Genomic DNA, 23,394 nt, shown 5'->3' on the forward strand with positions numbered 1-23,394 from the left:
GGGTCTGGCATCATCACGAGCCTCTAATTAATATAAGGCTGAAAGCAGAGCTGAGGGATTGATCAGATTTGTTAAGAGTCTTGTCCTGATTTGAAATTACTTAGACTCGGCAAAATAGCTGATGCTTCACAGGACTTGTGTAGATCCAGACTGGCTTGTCTTAATTGGAAGTGCTTGTTAAAATAATTTGTAGAGGGCTGACTGGGGAAATCTTAGGGAAAATATTCACTTAATACAACATACAGAAGAGTGGGAGCAAATTTCTCATACTGACTGACAAGGGTATGGAGGCCCAGTGAAGCATGGAATGAGATTGGAGACCGAGGGCTCACTCAATTGATTAACCAGTGACACCTGCAAGGCATGGGCACAGTTATAAGGGGTGGTCAGAGGCTGTGATTAGCCCATAAAGCAACAGGTTCCCTGGGGCATGTACAGGCCTGGAAGGACAACTAAATGTGAGGACTGGAGTGAGTCCAGCAGGATCTGAGGGGATCCTGTGGCAGGAGACCAGCATGGAACTTGCTCCAGGGCCCTGGGGGCAGCCTCCTTTTCCAAAATGTACTACGAACATCAAGGCTTGACAGCCAGGAGTGAAGGGAGGGTACCTAGAGCCAGAGCAGGGCAGGAGCTGAGTGGCCAATAGAGGGTATCACCAATGCCCCTGGAACACTGATCCTATTACAGGCTCCTCCTCAAATTAGCCCCACAGCCTACCAGTGTGTCACTGCAAGCCCCTTTCCCCGCCTGATCTGCCACTCTGGTTTCTGCTTCCTGCCATGTGCTCCTTGCCTGATCTTCTGCTCTGCTTTCTGTTCCGCATAGTATCTGCCACTGGTCTCCCTGTTCACTCCCCAGTCTGCCCCATGGCACACACAGAGGTTGCCCAGGCCACCTGTGGCCCAGGTTGACTACTCCTGAGTTATAGGATGCCCTCTCCCATCTTGGTTCAGCCCTCTGCCCCATGAGGAAGAAGAGGGACTATGGCAAAGACCCTCATCTGGCACAATCCTCCTGCTAAAGAAGACCCAGGGCTAGGATTCTACCTGGTCCTTTCTTGCAGCTTTATCCCAACCCACTCCCATATTGTTAGTGGGCTATTCACAGTCCATCCTGACAGAGCACAGAATACCTGCACAGAGCGTAAGTGTTTTGGGGCATTTTCAAACTACAGCTGAAGAGTTATTTTAGGAGCTGAGCTCCTGCATGGGGAGCTAGACTCAACCAGGGGCAGTGGTGGCAGCTGCAGCAAATACATTTTCCCTCCCTGAGCCTGCTGCTGGGCTGTCAGGGAACACCCAAGGGGATCAGGCAGGGAGGAGGAACCCACTCACTGCTTCTGGCCCTGGACTGAGCCCTCAGGGTTGCCAATACAAAAAAAATACTGACCATCTGAAAGCTTCTGAGAGAGATCCTTTTTTACTGACACATGTCTTTACTGATATACATTTTATACAAGGCAAATAAAATTCTTCTGCCAGGACTAAGTTAGCAAGGCTGGGTTCAAATTTAGGGGGTTAACCTCAACCACAGTAAAAAAAGTAAAAGTGTTTAGTTTCCAGTAAAAATAATTGCAGTTAAAACAATGTTCTTGGTTTTGGCAACACTGCTCTATTATAGCAATGGTTTTACGCTATCCTGTGCCTCCCCAGCCAGGGACCTCCTACTCATCCCCACGTCCTGATACCCCTCACTGTACCATGCTGCTCCCACAGCTCACTCTCCAGCCGTACCCCTGCCAGCCCCACTTCCCCTGTCCAAGCACAAACCCCCAAAGAAGCCTATCTGCAACCCAGCAGTATGAGAGGCAGCCTGGGATGCAGCAGCAGCAATGTACAGCTTCGGTAACAGTACCTGCAGGGTTCTACACCCCTGCCTGGACACCAGGTGGCAGTGCTGCACTCTGTCTATCAGAGCTTCAAACAAGCTGAGGCTGCTTAGTGTTTTTACTGATGGCTAAATTTTTTTTTTTTACTAACAGCCATTCTTAGCCTGATTTTTTATGGACAGTAAATTTGCTGAGAGTTGGCAGCCCTATGAGCCTGGATCCCTGCACAGCCTGGGTGGATTGGGGCAGAAGAGACTCTGGAACTCCTCCTCCCCCCAAAGTAGGCAGAGATAGCTGGACAATGGCAGCAACAGGTGGGGAAATGGGAGAATGAGATGGGGGTGGGGGTGGCCACTGAGCACAGATGGGAATTGAAGTGGGGAATTTTTATCTGATTCAGGAATGTAAAAAGGTCTCCAGGTACTGCACCTGTAGCATGTCATAGTTTCATAGTTGGTAGGGTCGGAAGGGAACTGAGCAGATCATAAAGTCCGACCCCCTGCCATGGCAGGAAAAAGTACTGGGGTCAAACGACCCCAGTGAGGTGTTCATCTAACCTCCTCTTAAAGACCCCCAGGATAGGAGCCAGCACCACTTTGCTTGGAAGTTGGTTCCAGATCCTAGCCACCCTGACTGTGAAGTAGCGCCTCCTGATGTCTAGCCTGAATCTACCCTCTGCCAGCTTGTGACCGTTATTTCTAGTCACTCCTGATAGTGCTCAGGGGAACAGGGACTCCCCCAATGCCTGCTGGTCCCCTCTGACTAGTTTGTAAACAGCCGCTAGATCCCCCCCCAGCCTTCTCTTGTGGAGGCTGAACAGGTTCAGGTCCCTCAACCTCTCCTCATAGGGCCTGCCCTGCTGCCCCCTGATCATGCGGGTGACCCTCCTCTGAACCCTCTCAATGCTGTCCACATCTTTCCTGAAGTTCAGCGCCCAGAACTGGACACAGTACTCCAACTATGGCCTGACCAGTGCCACATAAAAGGGGAGGATCACCTCCTTGGACCTGCTCAAGATGCATCTGTGGATGCATGACAAGGTGTGGTTAGCCTTCCTGACTGCGTCCCTACAGTGTCGGCCCATGTTCATTTTGGCATCAATAATGATTCCAAGATCCTTTTCTGCCTCTGCACTGACAAGAAGGGAGTTCCCCAGCCTGTAGGTATGCTGCTGGTTCTTCCTCTCATGTCTAAAAGGGAGGTATGACCATGCCACTACATTGTCCCCTGATACTGACTCAGCAGCTCTGTCCCTCTCCAAGAATTTCCCTTCTTACCATTCCCTCTTCTCAAATGCCCACAGAAAAGGAGACTGCAGGATGCCCTGAAAGTTAGCAGAGCTATAGTGTTGTAGATCAAAGCTGTGGTACTTAAATGGAAAAGGCTTGGGACCATTGTTGTCAATACTTGGTAAGTAGCCCCTTCTCACTTATATCAGTGCAGCTCCAGCTCACACATTTCTGCTTTACTTGATTGTAGCAGCCCTGCATATGGGATGAGACATCTTCTGCCAGGCTTTATACTGCTTGGGGTTTTATAAGCCAAACCTGCCCCCTTACATTGCTCTGAGGAATTCTTAGATCACGTGTGTGTGTGTGTGTGTATGTCTGAAAAGGCACTGGAGTGGGGCCCAATTTTGGTGTAGCTAGAAATGCCAAAAGTAAAAGGCATAAAAATTTACAACGATGTCTAAAACACGCTTGTTAAAATACTTGGAAAACTTCATCCTCTGGCTCCATAACATAGAAAGATCATATGCCTTGCTTGCTTGGGCCTGTCTGTCCAAGTAGCAGAATGCTCTGTTTTCTTAATATTTTTTTTTAATATCACCTGGTGCCTAAAATTATTCAAAACAAAAAAAAACCCCCAAAACCCCCAGTGGGCAGTGGAAGCTAGTGTCCTATTTGGCTCACAACATGCACACAAAATCAAGGAATACATGGCATATATTGAATATTATCCTAATATTATTCATTTAAACAGAGCCCTAATTTTCAGCATGTTTGTAATTGTCCTACACCATGGTCCTTCCCCCCTATTCACCCTCCCCCCCACCTCCCCCGCAGTGCTGGACCTTTCATCCACTGCCCAGTCTCTTCTGAAACCAGTAACAACCCAGCAGCCTGGCCAGATCTAGCATCAGGAAGGAAAATTCAGCCCTGTGTTTGACTTAGTTCTTCTGTTTACTCACTAGACTAATGAGGTCAACAAGACAGGTAGGATGGACTATTTGAATAGTTGGAAGCAGTTTCTGTCTGATTTAGTGGACTGGATTGAATTGTGAGTAGATTGTGGGTCAAGAGGTTGTTTGAGTTTCACATTGGATGCACATTTCACTGCTAGTATTTTTGCCATATATCTCTCTGGTGCTTTCCCACTGGCTGCTTGACTGTGAACTAAGACCCAAATCCTCAAAGACACCTAACTTCTGTTTGTTTTAGTGAGCAGAAAGAGGCATCTGAAAATCCATGCCTAAATGACTATTGCAGATAGCTCCTTAGCATCAGTAGTATGATTACAGATCACAAATGAAATTACTGAGGCTGAATTCCCAACTCATCAGAAGCTGAAAAACTAATTGTTATTTTGAGGCAGAACTCCAAAGATCTGAGGATGTCTTGGCATGGAATTTTAGCCCTGCTCCCTCCAAAAATGTACAAGCCTTTGGCTAATATTCCACTATCAGTACCAATTACAGGATTGTTCTGTAGAACATCTGTTTATTCAGTGTCATTCAGAATTAAATGATTACCCCAGGACTCAGATGTGCTGTTTAATTTTCCACCTCTTGCTGTTTCTATTAGTTTAAGGTGTTGGGCTACATTTTCCCCAATTCAGGGATCAGCATGTTTCTCTAATATTCAGATTAAGGTACTACATTCTTGTGTTATTGCTTCTGGGGAAAAAACAGCATCAAATGCTGATCTCTCTCAACTATTTCACTGCTGTTGATATCAAGTATATTTTCTATTGTAGCGTTCAGATATACAAGTATGTTGATCCAAGTTGGAAGTATATATTTCTTATTTGTTCTGAGGCCCAGACAACTAACTCAAGTAGTTTTAACCAGTGAAATAAAGTAGCATTATTTCTGTGCCACCCCTTTTAGAAACAAAGCCATATTATCTGGGGCACAAAGATATGTTATAATATGTGAAGGTTGTGTAGTAAGAGTAACACAGACATAATTTTTAGTCCAAGGCGAAGTTAAATGTTCCTTTATATAGGTCACCTGTAGCCTTTAATAAAACAGAAGTTACTAAAGCAACAGGTGAACAAAGAGTCCTCAGAAATTATAGGATTGAAATCCTATATGCAGCCGTGTAAATAAGACATACAAAAAACTAGAATTCTTGGTTCCAAAATGATACCTTTTATTAGACCAACTGGGAAATCGCAAGAAATGTTTTCATAGCATTTCTTTCTCTTTAAGGAATTCTTAATTGCATAATTTAGACACAGTTCAGAAGTTTTTGAATTTTGAAGCACCTTTATGACTGAATTAAGGACATTATCTTATGCAGGTTTCAGAACTTCAATTATGTTGACTGGGTGATTTCCGGGTAAGTAGGACTGTAACTGTCCTTAGGATAGATGGAATGTTCTCTTTAGACATTTCCAGCGGTGTTCATGTTGAACTCTACCAAAACTGCCTGTATCAGAGCCCTGTCCCACTCTCCCATACAGTTAGTTCTAAAATAAAAAATATTTAAAGTAACTAATGCTGTGCTACATTACCTTTATATAGTTGATAAAAATATATTATTTAAGATTCAGGTATTAAAATCAAAGTTCACTTTACAATTGCTCCTACATACAATGCTTAAAATACAAGTTTTTACTACTCTGAGATATAGTATTAATTAATATACATACTAATAACAAAAGAAATTTTGTTATTCGAAGTCTTCAAGTACAGTAAGGAAGGCCTACTAAAATTAAACACATAAAAAGAACAGCCGTTACAGGTTATTAGGAGGATAAGGTAAAATAATTTCATTCAATATTTAGCAGGAGTCTCATAGGTAAAATGTAACTACCTACATTAGAATATGACCAGGCCACCTATACTCTTCTCCTTCTATCTGCAACTCTTTACACATGATGCCACAGAAGATTCAAACACAGCTCTAGCAGCATCACACTCTAACACCAAACTTCAAGTGCTGTAGTAATGACCCTGAAGCCTTATTTACCCAAGACCATTCAAATACTTGCCATGCCTGTAACCTGTCCTGTCTTTAAAGTGCTTGCAGTGATAGATAAGTGTCGTTAGTACCACTGGCTGCATCTACACATGCACTTTATTGTGGAGTAGACTAATTAGCTGCAGAGTAAAGCATCACCGTCTGCACATGCAATGGTATTAAGCCACAGTGACCTAATTTACACTGGTGTAAAATAGTACTGTTGGGGACAGTACTATCTTCTTATGCCAGGATAATTTACTGTGATTAAATACATATGTAGATACTGACCACAAGTGTAAACTACACCCAGTCAGCCCAGCTAGCCAGGGTCAGACTCCTGCCTAGCCACATGGCTCAGCACTTTCAGCATCCTCATGCCCCAGCCAGCCCCTCCACCACTCAATGCCACCACCTGGAGCCTGGGGATGACCCCCATGCTCCTTGTCAGCCCCAGCACAAATTGCTGCTGTCCCAGGTACACGGGTAGATGCTGCACCCAGGAATAGTTTACTCCAGCTCAAACTGCTCTGGAGTTTATTGTTTCACATTAATTGCACATGTAGACACAGCCACTGTATATTAATATTGCATGGATCAAAGCTAATCACTGTAGCTAACCAGCTACATCCAGTTACTCTTCAGTGCTACAGCTGCACTTCCAACCTGATCCCAAAATGTCCCTGCTATGACCCTCCTAGGGTCTTACCAAAAGGGAGGAAACAAAGTCCCTCTCTGTTTGCCAGCCACGACTTGATGACACACGCAAAAAAAATGTACACAAACAGAGGCTCCAATAATGGGTAATTTCAGTCCCTTTAAAGATGGGGTTCTCCCTTTTGGCATATTTCTTGAGGCTTCACCTCCTCTACACCTCTTCCATACTCCAACCATGATGTAAATCAAATGATATTCATCTGAACAGTATTTAGTGATGCGACCTGGCACTCTCTGTATTAGGGCAAAGGTAGGCGTGTCAGCCCAGATAATAAATAATAAAGACTAAGCATTTGCCTTCTTAGTCTGGGGTCCATACTGACTCAAATAAATGGAACCAAAATTGTTAGCATATATCCATGCCTTGCCCAGCTGCTGGGCCTTTCAGTACACTCAAGGAAAAAACAGAAAATTATACTAAAGGCAATTGAACTCATAATCTCACATCACCTTGTATTTGGTGTTTTGTAAGATTCAAACTCACGTGCCTCATCTTGATGGTCTTCCACTCATCTGTGAATCTCCAGTTGTCCAGACTCCTTTCACTGGATGCCTCCTGCGAGGTTTAGGACTCCTCTGAGACTTCCTCTGACAAGTCCTTTTTGGCCAAACTTCGGAGCCTCTATTTGTTGTCTCTGTGTGGCTCAAGACCTCACCTGCAGCTCCTGCCCAGCTCAGCAGCCGGGGCTCAGGTCAGAGCCAGACTGCAGGGGCTCTTGCAGCAGCCTCTGCCCTGCTCCAACTCCCAGCAGCTTTCTGCCGCTTCAAGCGCCCAGGCTCAGTCTGGCTCCAGGCATGTTTTTTCCACGTCACTCCCTGCATGCCCTCCAATGTGCAGGGAGCACGTGCTCTTGAACAGTTGTGCCAGCAGCAAGCACCACTCTTGCCTCTCCACTTTGGGACCTACAGATAAGATCTCCCTGTCAGCATCCTCTCCCAGGCTAATTTGCCACACAAGGGTTGGGTTTAGGCACACACTGTCCTGTACCGTTGGGGCTCCATGTGTGAGTCCCCCCAGCCAGCGACACCTGCAAATCCTAGTGACCCCCACAGAGCAAAGTCTCCTGATCTGCTTCAGTTTCCATTGTTTTATGCACAAATGCTTTTTCATGCACAAGTGCATATGCACAAGTGTTCTACTTGATACAGGTGAAGGCTAATACACATAGTTCACACTTAAGCAAAAATCATAGAACACTTACCATAGAATCATAGAGTCATAGGAATTAAGGGCTGGAAGGGACCTCAAAAGATCAAGTCCAACCCCCCTGCTCTGGGAAGGAATACTGCTGAGATCAAATGAGCCTAGTAAGGTGTCTCTCCAGTCTCTTCTTGAAGACTTCCAAGGTTGGGGACTGCAACATCTCCTTGGGAAGTCTATTCCAGATTCTGGTCACCCTTACCATAAAGAAGTTCTTTCTTACATCCAACCTGAAACCATTCTCTAACAGTTTATGGTCATTGCTCCTTGTCCTCCCTTGGGGTGCCCTAGTAAATGGTTTTTCTCCCAGCTCCCAATATTCACCCCTTACATACTTATAGATGGCCACCAAGTCCCCCCTCAGTCTTCTCTTCCCCATGCTGAACAATCCCAGATCCCTTAGTCTTTCCTTATAAGGTTTGTCCTCCAGGCCCTTAATCATTCTTGTGGCCCTTCTCTGGACCCTTTCAAGATTCTCCAAGTCTTTTTTGAAGTGTGGCACCCAGAACTGGACACAGTACTCCAGCTGGGGTCTCACCAGCACAGACTAGAAAGGAAGTATCAGCTCCTTAGCCCTGCTTATACACTTCCTTAGCCCTGCTTGTGACACATCGGCTAATGCATCCAAGTATGATATTAGCTCTGTTGACAACAGTATCGCACTGGTGGCTCATGTTCATCCTGTGATCAGCCATAACCATGAGGTCCCTTTCAAGCATTGTGCTGGTCAGGACATCTCCTAAACTATATTCATGTCACTGGTTACTTCTCCCCAGATGAAGCATGCTGCATTTATCCTTATTGAACTGCATTCAGTTCTGCTCTGCCCACTTGTCCAGCTTCTTCAGGTCTGCTTGGATTCGCATCCTATCCCCTAGTGTGACTGTTTTTCTGCATAACAGTATAGTCCACAAACTTAGCTAATGTGCTTTCCACATCCTCATCTACATCATTAGACAGATGTTGAATGGCATGGGGCCAAGAAATTTTGTGGTTATGGATTGTTATTCCCAGAAATCATTGCTTCAGGGACATCTCCTGGGAACTCTGGGCACTTTTACATGTGCTATGGGGTTGGGAGGGTGATGCTTTAATTAGAGCAGCTCTGAGAGCTGCTCTAATTAAAGCGGTGCCACGTCTCATGTATCAGCATCCCTGTGCTTAAAAATGGAGGTGGGGGCATTTGAGCTAAAGCTCATTAGGCATGCGTTAGTTCAAGCACCCGCTCCAACATTTTTAAGTGGGGGGACACTGATACATGAGATGCAGGAGGCTGCTGGAGCACAGTAATTGCCACGCTCCAGCAGATTCAATTATTTAATTGAGTCTGCTACAATGTGCTAGAATTCTAGCCTGTTGGAGCAGCCTCTGCACTTATATAAGGCACACTCTGAGATAAGTACATGTGCCATAGTGTCCATTAGGTTTGTGTGTAGAAACAATGAAATGGTTTGTGTGAGCCAGGCTCATAATTTTAATATTTGCTTGCACTGCAAATTTGTAGCATAAAGACAGCTAGAACGCAAAGCACCTCTTAGTGAAACCTTAGCTTCTTTTCCTGAACTATTCTGGCTTCTGCATGGACATTTTAGTCAGTCCTGCTCAGATTCAACTCTGCTTAGGTTATTTTATTAGATGACATTAAAAACCCCATGGAAAAAGCACCTTCTCCCAAATGATCCTTAGAACAAAAGTGTAAGTAGTAACTGAAATTGAGGAAACATTACCCTGTGTGCTGTACACACAGTTTGAAAGAGTCTCTTCTAAAGAAAGGACAGACATGAGAGAGAAATCAGAAGTTGACAGGTAAGGTTATTCACCCACAGTCAACTAGCAGAGCACTGTCTAAATTGAGAATAAAACCCAGCTTTTCAAAATCTCAGTCCAGTCCCATATCCACTGGGCCATATTTCTTCTTTATGAATACATATCTTTCTATATAAATATAAATATGTTTCTCTTTGGAGGGCCTTGTAAGAGTAAATTCAACTTCTGTTTATGAAGAGAATCTTGCTCGAAAGACAGGAAGAGACCACGTTGTGGAATGTGTACACATGCCTTTTCTTCTGCAGCTCATTTATGAGCAGTGAAGAGCAAACAGATGGAAGATGTATATCTGATGTGTTTACATGAAAGCTGCAGTATTTACTGATGCTTCTAAGGTCATATTTTGCCTTAATCAGACCATGGAAAATGTAGGGAATATCTGGTGGTTAGTTAACTAAACAAATTTGCTACTTATAGACTGAGTGAGACAAATACTCCCAATAAACATTATCTAGAGGACAGTTCAAGGCCTTGGTAATGGAATATATACTCTGTTAACTCAAGGTCACCAGTTCAGTAGTGACCAAAACCATCACATCTGGCAGCCTGTCTGAAGTAAAGTTGAGTCTTTGAGGTCTTCTTGTGGGGGTAGTTGCACATATCGCAGAAGCCACACCAAAAACATTGCCAATGCCCTATATCCTAAGTGGAAGTCAGGGTAGAGTTGCACCTTATAGACTAACTAAATCAGAGCTTTTGGGAGCCCAAGCTCTCCGACTCACATGGTCCCAAGTCCACTATGAAAACACACTTCCTTCTGGCCTCCTCACCCAATCAGGTTTTCCAGTACTCCTATTCTGCATCCAGTAAACTGTCCACCCAAGACATGGAACACATCAGGTGAAGCAGCAGTATCATCCTCTGTCATCATTACAGAGATTTATCTTTCCATCCCTTTTCAGGATGAAAGTTCCTGTCACCTGAGGACCATTAGACTCTGTCCTTGCTCACAGCACCTGCTCATTCTTTACCTCCTCATGGATCTGCGACTGAAGATTACCTGAGGTACAGTCAGTCTCACTGCACATGCATCTGGTGAGTGAGCTCAGGCCCACAAAAACTTATGCTATTCATCACTGATTCAGTTAGTCTATAAGGTGCAAATTTGCCCTGCGTTCTGGCTGAGTTCAGACTAACATGGCTAACTACCTCTCTATACCCTAACTGGCAGAACTGGCCAAGAGTCCAAGAATCCAATGGACAAAAGGAAACATTTTCTTTCTCTTGACCCTTGAAAAGCCTTCTCCAGTTACAAGTGAAGCATGTTGATGCAATGCAATGGTTAAAATTGCCACCCAAGCCAATACTGATAGAGTTATAATTCCAAGATGTGACATTCCTAAAATACAATTAAGACAGATCTGAATTTCTGATGCCATCAGAGTCAGTCACAACATGATAACACGACATTGTGGCATTTCCCCTTGGCACCATGATAACTATCTAGAGCTATGGACACACCTAACACTTTGAATTATTTAAATGCAGTTTAAACTGGAAGCAGAGACATACAAGCCTGCTAAACTCCTTTAAATCTGCCTAAAGCTGTTCAAAAGTGTACTTAGAAACTCAAGTATTATTTTGAACCAGTTCACTGTGAACCAGTTTAGAGTTGTATACAGATACCAAGTGTTCTGTGACATAGGTCTGGTCAGTCCTCCAGGAACTCCCTACAGGTCAGATAAGCACACTGAAGACTTCAGTCATGGGCAGTCTACTGAAGTTTACTAAATTCATGTTTAGGAGAAAAGGGAAAAAAGAAAAATGAAAACACCCCCAGCCCCAGGTCACGCACCCCCTGAACTCCCAAAGCAAGTACTCCTCCCTTATGCCCACTATGAGGCATGTTCAGCTAGGTGCTCACTCCTATCTCTGATGTCAGAGCCACAGCACTTCACACAATTGTGAACTGGTTCCCATTAGTGACATCTGGAAGTATTTCAGTTATTATGTGTGTCCATGGCCCTCCTCCATAGTGTATGAATAGCTCATTGTCACTGATGGATTTTATTTTTACAGTGTCCCTGTGAGGGAGGAGTTTCTTGCCCATTTTACAGATGGGAAACTGAGGCATCCCATCACTTAATTGATTCCCCCAAGGTCACAAAAGAAGTCAGTGGTTGATTTGGGAAATTAAGTTGTGTTAGTTAAATACTAGTTCAGTGTCCTATTTACTAGACCATAATTCCTACCCTGGATACATGACAACATACAAACCTTTATGCTTTGTGCTGTAAGCCAGCCAGTGCTTATGGGGGGTAGGAAGAAATTGCCTGCAATTGAAAAGTTACTCCATACTTACATGCTCTGTGGTTTCTTGCACCTTCCTCCACAAATCTGGTGCTAGACATTGCTAGAGGCAAAATACTAACTGCCTGATCCGAGAGAAGCTGAAGGGAAAGGGAGGAGGACAAAAAAGTGAACAGCTCCCTTTGTCTTTGAAAACAGAAGGTCCCCGAGATGCTGCTGCAGTATGATGTCATCTGTTGGCTTGAGAACTATACACCGTGCTTAGAAGGAATCTAAATTGCCCCTTGGTTATAATAAAATATGTAAAGAGGCACAAATATAAAACTGAAAGCCTCTTACACTATATGAAACATGCACAACAAGTGTACGACAGAGAGCGAGCGAGAGAGAGACTATTTGTAAATATTCCCTGCTGTCTATATAAAGGTCTTGGGGAATCAGCCTGAAGACTGCCAGTAACAATGAAAGGAAATACATTACAGTTCATTGGCATGTACCCATGGGCAAAAGCCTCTAATATGTGCTGGGAAGAAACAGGTAACTGAAGTTACCAATCTTTGCCCTGAAGAATGTAAATAATAAAGACTCTAGCATAAGATCTGCACTTCTTCCTTTTCTGAGCTTCCCTACCCACTCCAAGCAAGTCGGGAAGCAGGAAAGGAAGTCTGGTCACTGCTGATACTCCAGACAAATCTTTACACCTTTCATTCCTTTTCTATCTAGGCAACTTTCCAAAAGCTAAAATTTCAAAGGTACAAAATTAATGAATATAAAACAAGCTTGATTCAGTAGAAAATTCCTCTCTTAGTTAACAGAATTACTGGTTGTCCTAACATATTTGAAAAATAATTACATCTATGAATGTGTGAGTAGATGATTTGCTGATATTAAGGTGGAACATTGCCTACTACAAAAAAAAAAGATCAGCACTTACAAGATGTCATTTTTGTTTACTTTTAGCTTTGCAAAAAACTTCAGCTCCTTGGGCTGAAAACTTCTATGGTGCATGTCAGCCTCAAGCGGTTTGCTTTTTGTTGTTGGTTTTGTGGGTTTTTTTAATTTCAGCCACAAGATTTCAGCTGTTTACCAAAATTAAGATAGGAGAAATATTATTTTGCCTGAAATTTTCACATTCTTATAGCTTGAACAAATGTGAGCAGATTTTCCTTAGGATGGTAAATGGGGTGAGCAACCTGAACACACATGGATATACCAATTAACAAGTCTCTCCTAAATCCTAGAGGTGCTAGAGCTTTTTAAAGAAAATATTCAGGAACAACATCTCTTCATTCTTGGAAACAGCTGAACCACTGTCACTGACATTTTTAACAACAATATATAACAGCTGGAGCAAGCAACTAGCATAGAAAATTTCAACCTGAAAGGCTCAAGTTTCATAAGTTATAAGCAATGGAAAAAAGCAGTTCACGAGGGGAAAGTGTCAGTCACCCTTAAGAGTAGAGTAGCTGGCAGACATAACAAAACATTGCGAGTGGTCATCTAAATAATAAACCAGACATTTTCCATGTGGTAATATGATGACCAATACAAGGACCACCTCCTGCCTTAGAAACCAAAGTTAATAAATACATCTAAGCAAACAGTGTGTGTCGAGTGCATCAGTTCAGGTTGTATAGTTATTAAGCCTTGAGAGCTAAGCAGGACTGAAATGTACCTGTGAACATCCTCTATTCAATCTGAGCCAGTCTCCCCGAGGCAAATGTCTTTGTTTACATTTCATCTTTCATTTCAGAGTAGCTGCCCCATCGGGCTGTGTGCTTACTTAGGTGTGGCTGGTTGGCAGAAACAGTGCAAGTGACTATGGCAGAGTCAACAGAATTGTCACATTCACCTGGAACTACTGAGAAAACAGTAATGCCAGGACCGGGAGAAAATGGTCTACGGAAGTAAGGTCTTTGTTAGATGTTGCACTCTGAGCTGTTCAAATGTTGATCAGTGTTAGTGTTAGCTCGAGTTTACAGCAGTCACACATTAAAGCTAAAAACCTTCTCTGACTGCCCCCTCCATGCACTGCTGTGATTTGCCATTAGAGCTAGGGCGTGCCACTGGCACTTCCGGGTCAGCGCGATCGGCTGTGGGGGACCCCCCATCCGCCTGCCCCACCCCCTTCCCAGGCAGCACAATCGGCCATGGGGCGGAACGGCGTGATTGGCCGCAGAGGGAAACCCCCTGGTCGCTGACTGGCCGCTGGGGGGGCATGTAGCCCCCTGGCTCAGGAGGCACCAGTCACCTATGATAGCTACCAACAAACAAACGTAGGACCGATAGGTACTTCCTGGCAATTCAGTCCCCTGCCACTGTAGGAAATCACACTGGATCCTCCCTTCCTTAAACTTATCAAGCTCCATTTTAAAATTAACTAGGTTGCTTGCCCCCCAGTTCTCCCACAGGAAGGCTGTTTCAGACCTCAGTTCTCTGCCTTTTAAAAACCTGATCTCCAGCCTTCATTTATTGGTGGACAAAAATGCCTTCCATTTGTTCCTGTGCCAACTTCATCTTCTAACTTAAATAGCTTTTCCTTCTACCTGATGTTTGTCAAGCAGAAGTATGTACAGGGGACAATCATAACCCCTCTCAGCGTTTGTTTTGCAGAGCTACAAAGACATTCCCTCTTGTAAAACAAACTCTTTTTGCCTCTGATCCTACTTGCAGCCCTTCTTTGCACTTATTCTGGTTTGAATTAAACTTTCTTGAATGTGGGTAAAGAGAAGGACGCACAATATTCCAGAGGAGTTGTCATCAGCACCTCCTGCCATGGCATTAATACTTCCCTATCATAACTGGAAATACCTGGCCTGATGCAACCTAGAACTGTATTTGTCTTTTCAACAGTCATATTGCATTGACGGCTCATAGTTAAATAATATATTTGGATCTGCTTTTTCTTCTCGCCTTCCCAATGCATGTAATCCAAGCTTATATCAGAAATTCTTTTTATTCATCTCCAAGTTCATGTCCTTGAACTTTGCTCTGTTTCTTTCCAATCCATTTCTATTGTGTCAGTCGGCAAGGTAATCTAGTTCTTCCTGTATGGGATTCTGATCCTTTTTATATATCCTACTTGCTATAACCTGTTAAGCCATGAAACTCTGAGCTTCAGGTTACAGCGACAAATACCTCAGTAAAATTCAAAACAGGGGGAGAGAAATAAGACCACCATTTGCAATCACTGTAGCTAGCCAGCACTCTGGATCCTGGATCCCCATGCTATGAGATCCTTTTAAATGTGCCCTGCAATATTAGCACTGTTAGGTGTGCAAACATCTACACATGGGGCACATCTACATGAGATGCTACTGTGCAGTGGTTCCTGAGCATTTGTTTAATGCTTGTATAAGCAAGAACTAAATAAATGGATAGTAACTGGAGTTACTGCACAGCAGCACCAGTGAACACCTTTTAAGTGATGCTACTGTACAGTAGCTTAGTACTACTAGCCAGAAGCATCTTGGCATGGTTTTTGCCACATAACACTACTGTGCAGTAGTATTGGGCTACTGTGCAGTCAGTGTCTTGTGTAAACACGCCCATAATTCACAAGATAAACCCAGACATTTCAAAAAGGAATTGATAGTGTCAAAAACATTCTGACCAGCTGTAGGCTGAGTTCTTTGCAACAGAAGAATTGCCATACTACTTTTTGTAGTGAAAAAGCAAGTGAAAGGTAAGAGCTGGCATATTTTGAAAGGTGCCTTGAGTCTAAAAATGTTGAGAACCATGACTCTACCCTTTGATTAAGCCCCACTGAGTTCAGTGGCACTCAGTACAGATAATTGCATTGCAAGATTAGGGCCTTTTAATGATGCAATTCTTGCTTTATCATTTCTAGCACACCTGTCAGTTGGGATGAATTTAAAAAGGATGAAAAGGAGTATATGATGTCCAAAGACCTGATTAAGCAAGATACCTTTTATTCGCACATAGCGGTAAGTTTTTGTTGCAAGATGTTTATTGGCAATTTGGCCACCCCATGTCTTTTGGTGATAATATGCAGTCTGGGCAGCTCATGGCAATAAGAGTGGCTCTCACTAGGGTAGTAACACACTGGAATAGGCTATGCAGAGAGGCTGTAGAATCTTCATCCACCCCTCCTCTCTCTGCCCCCTTCCCCACCAGGGCTAGCCACGCTCCCCTGGTCCCTGGTTTCCCCCCCACACATACGAGGCAGGGAAGCAGGAGACAGTGGAAATGTTTCTTGAGCAGCCTATGCCCCCACAGCCAGGTGGGTATGGGCCTCTCACACTGTGGAATGCATCAGTGCTGGCAGCAATGTCCTTCTTAGCTGCAGGGGGCAGAGATGTGTATCACAGGCACAGGTAGCCCTCCAGGTGGTGGCACAGGTTGCATGCCATTGAAGGGTCCCATGCCATGCAGGCAATCAGCAGCAGCAGGCCACAGTGGGTCAAAAACCCCTGAGTCTGCACAAACAGTTCCTCACGCAGTGCCCAGGATGCATAGCAGGGGCAAGCTCAGGGCACAGAGCCAACATGGGTTGGGGGGAGGCTGGCCTTGGTGTGCCTCCCCAGAGAGGTCCTCTGGGGGGAGTGTGGGGGCACAGGCAACCCCTTGTCCCAGTTGTCTGGGAGCCCTGCATCCCCTGAATCCAGATGCCATGGGCTTAGTGGCAGCACAGGAGACTGGTGAGCCTGCAGAAGGAGAAGAGGGGGCAATGGGGTCTGGAGCTATGGCACCAGGTGGTGCCAGGATCATGGCCTGTCCCAGCCTGGGAAGGGGATGAGAGAGGCAGGCTGCCCACAGCCAGCACCCAGTGGCATGCCAGCCCCAAGGGAGCAAGCAGGAATGGAGGATTTGGCCAGTGGCTACCTGGGCCCAGGCCTGCCTGGCTGACTTACCATGGTCCCTGGGCACCCATGCACGCCCAACCCCAATCTGAGACCAGGAGCCACATGGCACCTGGTACAGAACATCTTATCTCAGAAATGTTGCAAATTCTCACAAACAGTTTCTTTCTCATGGCTCTGCAGGCCCTGGAGCTGCACACAGGGGAGAGGCTACTGTTGGCAACTGGGATGTGACCTCAGGGTCACCACTGCCTACAGCCAGGGCCCTGGAGATGCACCAGTGCCTCCAGAAGAGGACCCAGGATAAGACCCTCCTCTTAGGATGGCAGGCAGATGCAGTGGGTGGAGGAAGTTGCCTGGCAGAACAGGTGGTGGGTGGAGAACATGACCCATGAGAATGCACAAGATCAGCACAAGAAGCACAGGACTGGGTGAAACAGGAGTTCAGGGCACAGCTCCTGGCACTGGAATGCAAGCTCATGGAGGTCCTATGGAAGCAGAGCGCAGTCATGGCCAGGGCAGTGCAGGTGACAGAGGAGGACTGCTGGGTGCTGGACACCATCCTGGCCCTGAAGGTCACCTTCATGCTGCCCGCTGCCCTTCCTCTGACCATAGCCCCACCTGCCTTCTATCAGTTGCCCGCCACCCAGTAGCAGGCCTTATCATGGGCCTAGATGGAGATCCAGCACTTCTTCCACTAGCCAGAAGCCGCTGCCCTGGCCTCCAGCCCAGGTCCCCCACCACCCAGCCCCCCTACCTGGGTCCAGCCCTACCACTTGCCCTGGTTCCAAGCAGGTGTGTAGCTAGAGCTGCCTGCAGCAAGGCCAGGACCATACACCAATGCTGCTGGCCCTGGCCACTGGCTGCTGGAGGGGGAGCCACCCGCACCAGGGGACCAGTAGCCACTGTAGCCCCTGGGTGAGCCCCTCACCCACCAGACTCACTGTGACATGTGCACACATGTGGGAATGGCCAGAGGCTGGGGTGCTGGCCACCTGTCCCCGGGTTCTGCTCCCTAGGTGCCCCCACCTCACAGCCACCCACCCAGGAGGCACACAGACACACCACATTGTAAATAGCTTGCACGGGGGAAGAGGCTGTTTTATTGTTGGTGGATGGAAGGTGGTGGAGATGTTTTGTTGTTTGGGAAGGAGGGGGAACAGGCTGTGGTGTTGAGGAGGGAGAAGGTGAGGGGTCTGTTTGTTATGAGGGTAATAAAGTGTTTTTCTGAGAACTGTCCACAGTAAGTGTCCATGGGCAGCTGTCTGGGTGGACTACAGTGGGGAGTAGGCCTCACAGATGTTATGTGGACTGCAACAGTGACCCAGGGGATGTTCTCCTTGGTGAACTCCAGGCAGGTGGTGAATATGTGCCAGCATCCCTTGAAGCAGCCAAAGGTGCGCTCCACCAGTGCTTGGGTCTGGCCCAGGCACTGGTTGAAGTAGGCCTGGCAGGGTTCCAGCTGTCCAGTGTAGGGTGGCATGAGCCAGGACAGGAGCAGGTAGGTTAGGTCCCCAATGAGGAGGGGTGGGACTAGTATGGCACCCAGCTGGAGGTCCAGCACCCCTGCACAAAGCACCTGCTCTGTACTACTGTAATTCCATTGACTTCAAAGCCTAGACACATGTTTGACCTACACCATGTTTCCACAGAGGGGAGAAAACTCGGGATAGAATAGGGATCTCTTAATTGGAGGAAAAAAATTAAATGCTCCAATGTATGACGAGGCCCACGTCCATCAAGGAGAGATTTTACAAGCACAGACTAGCGTGGCCTAGTGAAGAGGCCTAGGAGTAACATACTTCCTTTCTCTTCCACAGTGTCTTCATCTGCAAGGAGGATAATGGTACTGATCTTCTTTTTAAAGAGCTTGAAATCTATGGATGCAAAGGGGTACATTATTGTTGCTGCTGTTATTATTTACTTAGCCCACAATAATGATATATCCATGTGGTTAAGTGGAAGGATGCGCTATTAAAATGCACAGGGAAGACGTTACTTACATTTTCTAAGAATGGGCTAGGAACAACCAAAAATAAAGCATGACCTATAGAAAAGTATTAGCACCACCCACCCTGCATAACACTGGTTCCTGTTAAGTATCCTTTTTACTTTTCTTAATGACTTCAGTCTGGACTATGCCTCACAATAACACCACAGAAAAAAGCTAAAGAGGAGTTATGGAAACCATTTATGGCTATGTTTCTCTCCAGTTCCTCAATGTATATGTACATTTTGGGTGTTAAATAAAGCCAGGGTTCAAATTATGGGGCAGCCTGGGGGGTGGGGGACAGCTTGGAGGGGAGGGGCTGAGCCCCTGATAAGAGATGAGAGCCCCCTGTAGGATTTGAAATCATAACCTGGGGGGGGGGCGATGCTGATTTTATTACAGCATCATGATGGGCAGCCCAATTTTTTTTTTGCAGACTACCCTGCAAGAGTCAAAGTGTAATTGCCTCCTAAAGGCAAGCATGTCTTCTCTTCCAGGTTGGCTGATCTCGTACAGCAAGCTTTAAACTAGCCTCGCCGGGGGAGGGGGCCGCAGAAAGATGTGGAGACACCACCCGAGCAAGACAGGTGACACATGCAAGGAGTGCCCAGGTAAGAAACAGGGGTCCAGATAGTCTTCCTAATTGGGGGGTGGCACGTGCAGCTATGCAAGGCCTTAAATGCCTGTATACCAATGCTTGTAGTATGGGGAACAAACAGGAGGAATTCGCCCTCAGAATAGCCAGTTCAAACCCAGACATAGTAGGGCTTACAGAAACATGGTGGGATTCATCCCATGACTGGGCAGTTAGCATTAGGGGCTATAGGCTCTACAGGCAGGATAGAGAAGGAAGGAAGGGAGTGGGTGTGGCGCTTTATGTCAAAGAGCAATTCACATCCTCTGCCAGCAAAATGGGGTCAGGGGAGGGGCAAGCTGAAGTGCTCTGGGTCAGCAGAGAGCAGATTTAGATTGGACATTAGGAAGAACTTCTTCACAGTTCGAGTGGCCAAGGTCTGGAATGGGCTCCCAAGGGAGGCGGTGCTCTCCCCTACCCTGGGGGTCTTCAAGAGGAGGTTAGATAGGCATCTAGCTGGGGTCATCTAGACCCAGCACTCTTTCCTGCCTATGCAGGGGGTCGGACTTGATGATCTATTGAGGTCCCTTCCGACCCTAGCATCTATGAATCTATGAAAGATAAATCCCTCTCCCCACGTCCCCCTTCTAATGGTGGGGGTCTACTACAGAACCCCCAACCAAGGGGAGGAGCTAGACCAGGAATTTTGGGGCCAGCTTGCAGAGGCACTTAAACACAAGGGATGTAGTTGTCTGGGTAATTTACATCACCCGTGACATCTGCTGGGAGCAGTTGGCCAGGTCGGACCATTCCAGGAGGTTCCTGGCCGAGATACAGGACCTCCACTTAACCCAGGAGGTGCACAGTCCCACCAAAAGGAAATGCCCTGTTGGACCTGGTCCTGGCCACAGGCAATGATCTGGTAAGGGGGCTCCAGGTCCTTGACCACCTGGGGGATAGCAATCATCGCTTGCTGGAATTTACCATCCAGCGCAGGGTGTCAAGGGCCTGCAGCAAGGTGGTAGCCCTAGACCTCAAGAAGGCCAACTTCAACAAGTTGAGATTAGTGGGAGAGGTGCTGGGGTTCTCGAGGGCAGGGGAACTCAGTACCCAAGATGAGTGGCCGTTCCTTAAGGAGACAGTACTCAGGGCCCAAGGGGTGACGATGCCAACAAGAAGCAAGGGGGGCAACAGTGCCCAAAACCCCCCTGGCTCACGAAGGACGTCCGGGAATGCCTGGTTGTCAAAAAGGCAGTGTACACCCGGTGGAAGCGGGAGTTATCTCCAAAGAGGAGTATACCTCCACTGCTCGGGCCTGTAGGGGGGCTGTTAGGAAAGCTAAGGCAGACATAGAGCTAGGACTAGCGTCTAAGATCAAAGATAATAAAAAGTCCTTTTTCAAATATATAGGGAGGATGAAGGCGGCACCAGGAAACATGGGGCCCCTGCAAGACATGTTGGGCAATCTGGTGGTTGTGCCAGAGGAGAAAGCAGACTGCTTTAACAAATCCTTCACCTCTGCTTTCTTGTGCAGGGTCCAGGACTCCCACACAGGGATTCAAGATGGACTTGAGGGGAATGCCTCCAGACCTAAGGTTGAGGAGGACCAGGTTAGAGTGCTTCTGGGGGGGCTGGATGTGTTCAAATCAGCAGGTCCAGATGCTCTCCACCCCAGGGTGGAGAGGGAGCTAGCAGGGGTTATTGCAGGGCCCTTGGCACAGCTTTACGAGCTCTCGTGGTGCTCGGGCCAGGTGCCAGATGATTGGAAGATAGCCAGTGTGGTCCCCATCTTTAAAAAAGGGAGGAGGGAGGACCCAGGCAACTATAGGCCTGTCAGTCATTACTGACTCCAAGATGAACATGAGCCGACAATGCGAGGTCACGGTTGGCAGGGCTAACCAGACTTTATCGTGCATCCACAGGTGCGTCTCAAGTAGGGCCAAGGAGGTCTTCCTCCCTCTCTACACGACACTGGTCAGGCCACAGCTGGAGTACTGTGTCCAGTTCTGGGCACCCCACTTCAAGAGGGATGTGGACAACATTGAGAGGGTCCAGAGGAGGGCCCACCCGCATGATCTGGAGACAGCAGGGCAGACCCTACAATGAGAGGCTATGGGACCTGAACCTGTTCAGCCTTTTCAAGAGAAGGCTGAGTGGGGACCAGGTGACCATCTATAAACTCAGTAGGGGGGGAGGGGGGACCAGAAGGGTTTGGGGGGAGACCTTGTTATCCCAGGGGTCGCTAGGGGAAACAAGGAATAATGGCCACAAGTTGTTGGAGAGTAGGTTCAGATTAGACATCCGTAGGAACTACTTCACTGTCAGGGTGGCTAGGAGCTGGAACCAACTTTCAAGGGAAGTAGTGCTGGCTCCTACCCTGGGGGTCTTTAAGAAGAGGCTCGATGCCTACCTGGCTGGGGTCATTTGAGCCCAGTTTTCCTCCTGCCCAGGCAGGGGGTCGGACTTGAAGATCTACAAAGGTCCCTTCCGACCCCACTTCTATGAAAAAAAAAAATAAAATAATAATAATAATAATAATAATAATAATAATAATAATAATAATAATTTCAAACCCTGAATAAAGCCCATCCAGTATAGTAGCTTTGAGCCAAGCTTTATCTATTTCCAAGAGAGAAGGGCTCTGGCTCAGTTTAAGGATAAGCGTTGCTACGCAGCAGGTCTGTTCTAAAATCTAATAGTCAGGACTTAAAAGTAAGGGGGAGTGAAGACAAGCACACCTCCCTTTCATGTAGTGAAGCTTGACTATGCAGTGCCCCACAACTCCTCTCCCCCTTGGTAGGTGTGACAAGAACTCTCCACCCTGTTTCAATCTGTTAATATTTTATATCATCTCTTTTTACCTTTATGGATCAAACATACTTAGCAAATGAAGGGCTAGGTCCTGCTCCTTCTCTCCTGGATTTCAATGGAGGAGAGGTGGCCCCAAATTAAAAAAAAACATTTTACCCTGTGCTGAAAATCAGCCACCTCTAGAGTGAAACGTGGCAACTGCTTTGAGCAGTTGGACTAGATGACCTCCTGAGGTCCCTTCCAACTCTTATTTTCTATGATTCTATGAATACTTTAATAGTATACAATGACTGGACCTAGTATTTTCAACAGCTAAGTGCAGGTTTCTTGCCAAAAGAACACACACACTATGGTGGGTTTGCCATCATTAAGCCTCCTTTGCTTACCCTCTCAGTATTCTTACAACATTTTCAAGCACTCCAGTGATCAAATAGAAAATATTTTTAAAAATATTTTCACATTTGAAAAATATGTATGAAATGTATAACATATGATATTTATATAGAATAATTATTTATTAAATGTATAGACATAATAAAAATAATAAGTTATAACAAATTATAATTAAAATATAAAGTATATCAATTTATATACATTGTATCAAGATAGCAGACAATATATAACCCCATTTCCTAAGTGGGTAAGCTCAGAGATTTCACCTAGACTAGACACAGTTCTTAGATGCCCTTTGCCTCCATCCTCCCAATACACAAAAGCTCTTGCTCACAACTGTACTACAGCATGTGGGTGCTATTTTCTATACAATTATATCTATGTAGAAAAGCACAAACAAATGTTAGTTTCTGTGGCAGTCCTACTGGAGTTTTTGAAGCAAGAGCTCTCCCCTCCTCGGCCATTTCTTGAAGCAATGGACCCAGCTTATGTTCTGATCCTGTCAAGGCTTTTGCAAGCAGATTTATGCACACGAGTAGACCTGTTGAAGTCAACAGAACTTATTCATATGCATGGGTGCTTGCAAGAGACTTTTGTCCTAAAATCATATCCCCTGCAATGAAGAGCTTTGTGCTGCCTCTGCGGCAGCCTCTGTTGCCCTTAGAAGTTCTCAGTGTGATTTTTTAACACCAGAAATTCCTCTAATAAGGGAGTGGCTTCAATGCAAGCATCATTTATTCCAGAGAAGGTTAAGTGGCTCAATCTGAGAAAAAATGATGGTGGGTACAAGACC

At 45.9% G+C, this 23,394-nt stretch overlaps 1 long non-coding RNA gene across 1 annotated transcript in view; it reads right to left on the bottom strand.

Moving 5' to 3' along the window:
• Positions 1–17,909: 17,909 nt before the first annotated feature.
• LOC132249066 (uncharacterized) overlaps positions 17,910–23,394 on the bottom strand; it is a 36,437-nt gene continuing 30,952 nt past the window's right edge. The window contains exons 2-3 of the long non-coding RNA XR_009460454.1: positions 21,808–21,896; positions 17,910–18,710 (exon numbers count right to left, since the gene is read on the bottom strand). This is a non-coding gene — a long non-coding RNA (uncharacterized LOC132249066). The remainder of the gene's footprint in view (positions 18,711–21,807; positions 21,897–23,394) is intronic.

Source organism: Alligator mississippiensis, chromosome 3 (genome assembly GCF_030867095.1).
Source record: "Alligator mississippiensis isolate rAllMis1 chromosome 3, rAllMis1, whole genome shotgun sequence".
NCBI classification, from domain to species: Eukaryota; Metazoa; Chordata; order Crocodylia; family Alligatoridae; genus Alligator; species Alligator mississippiensis.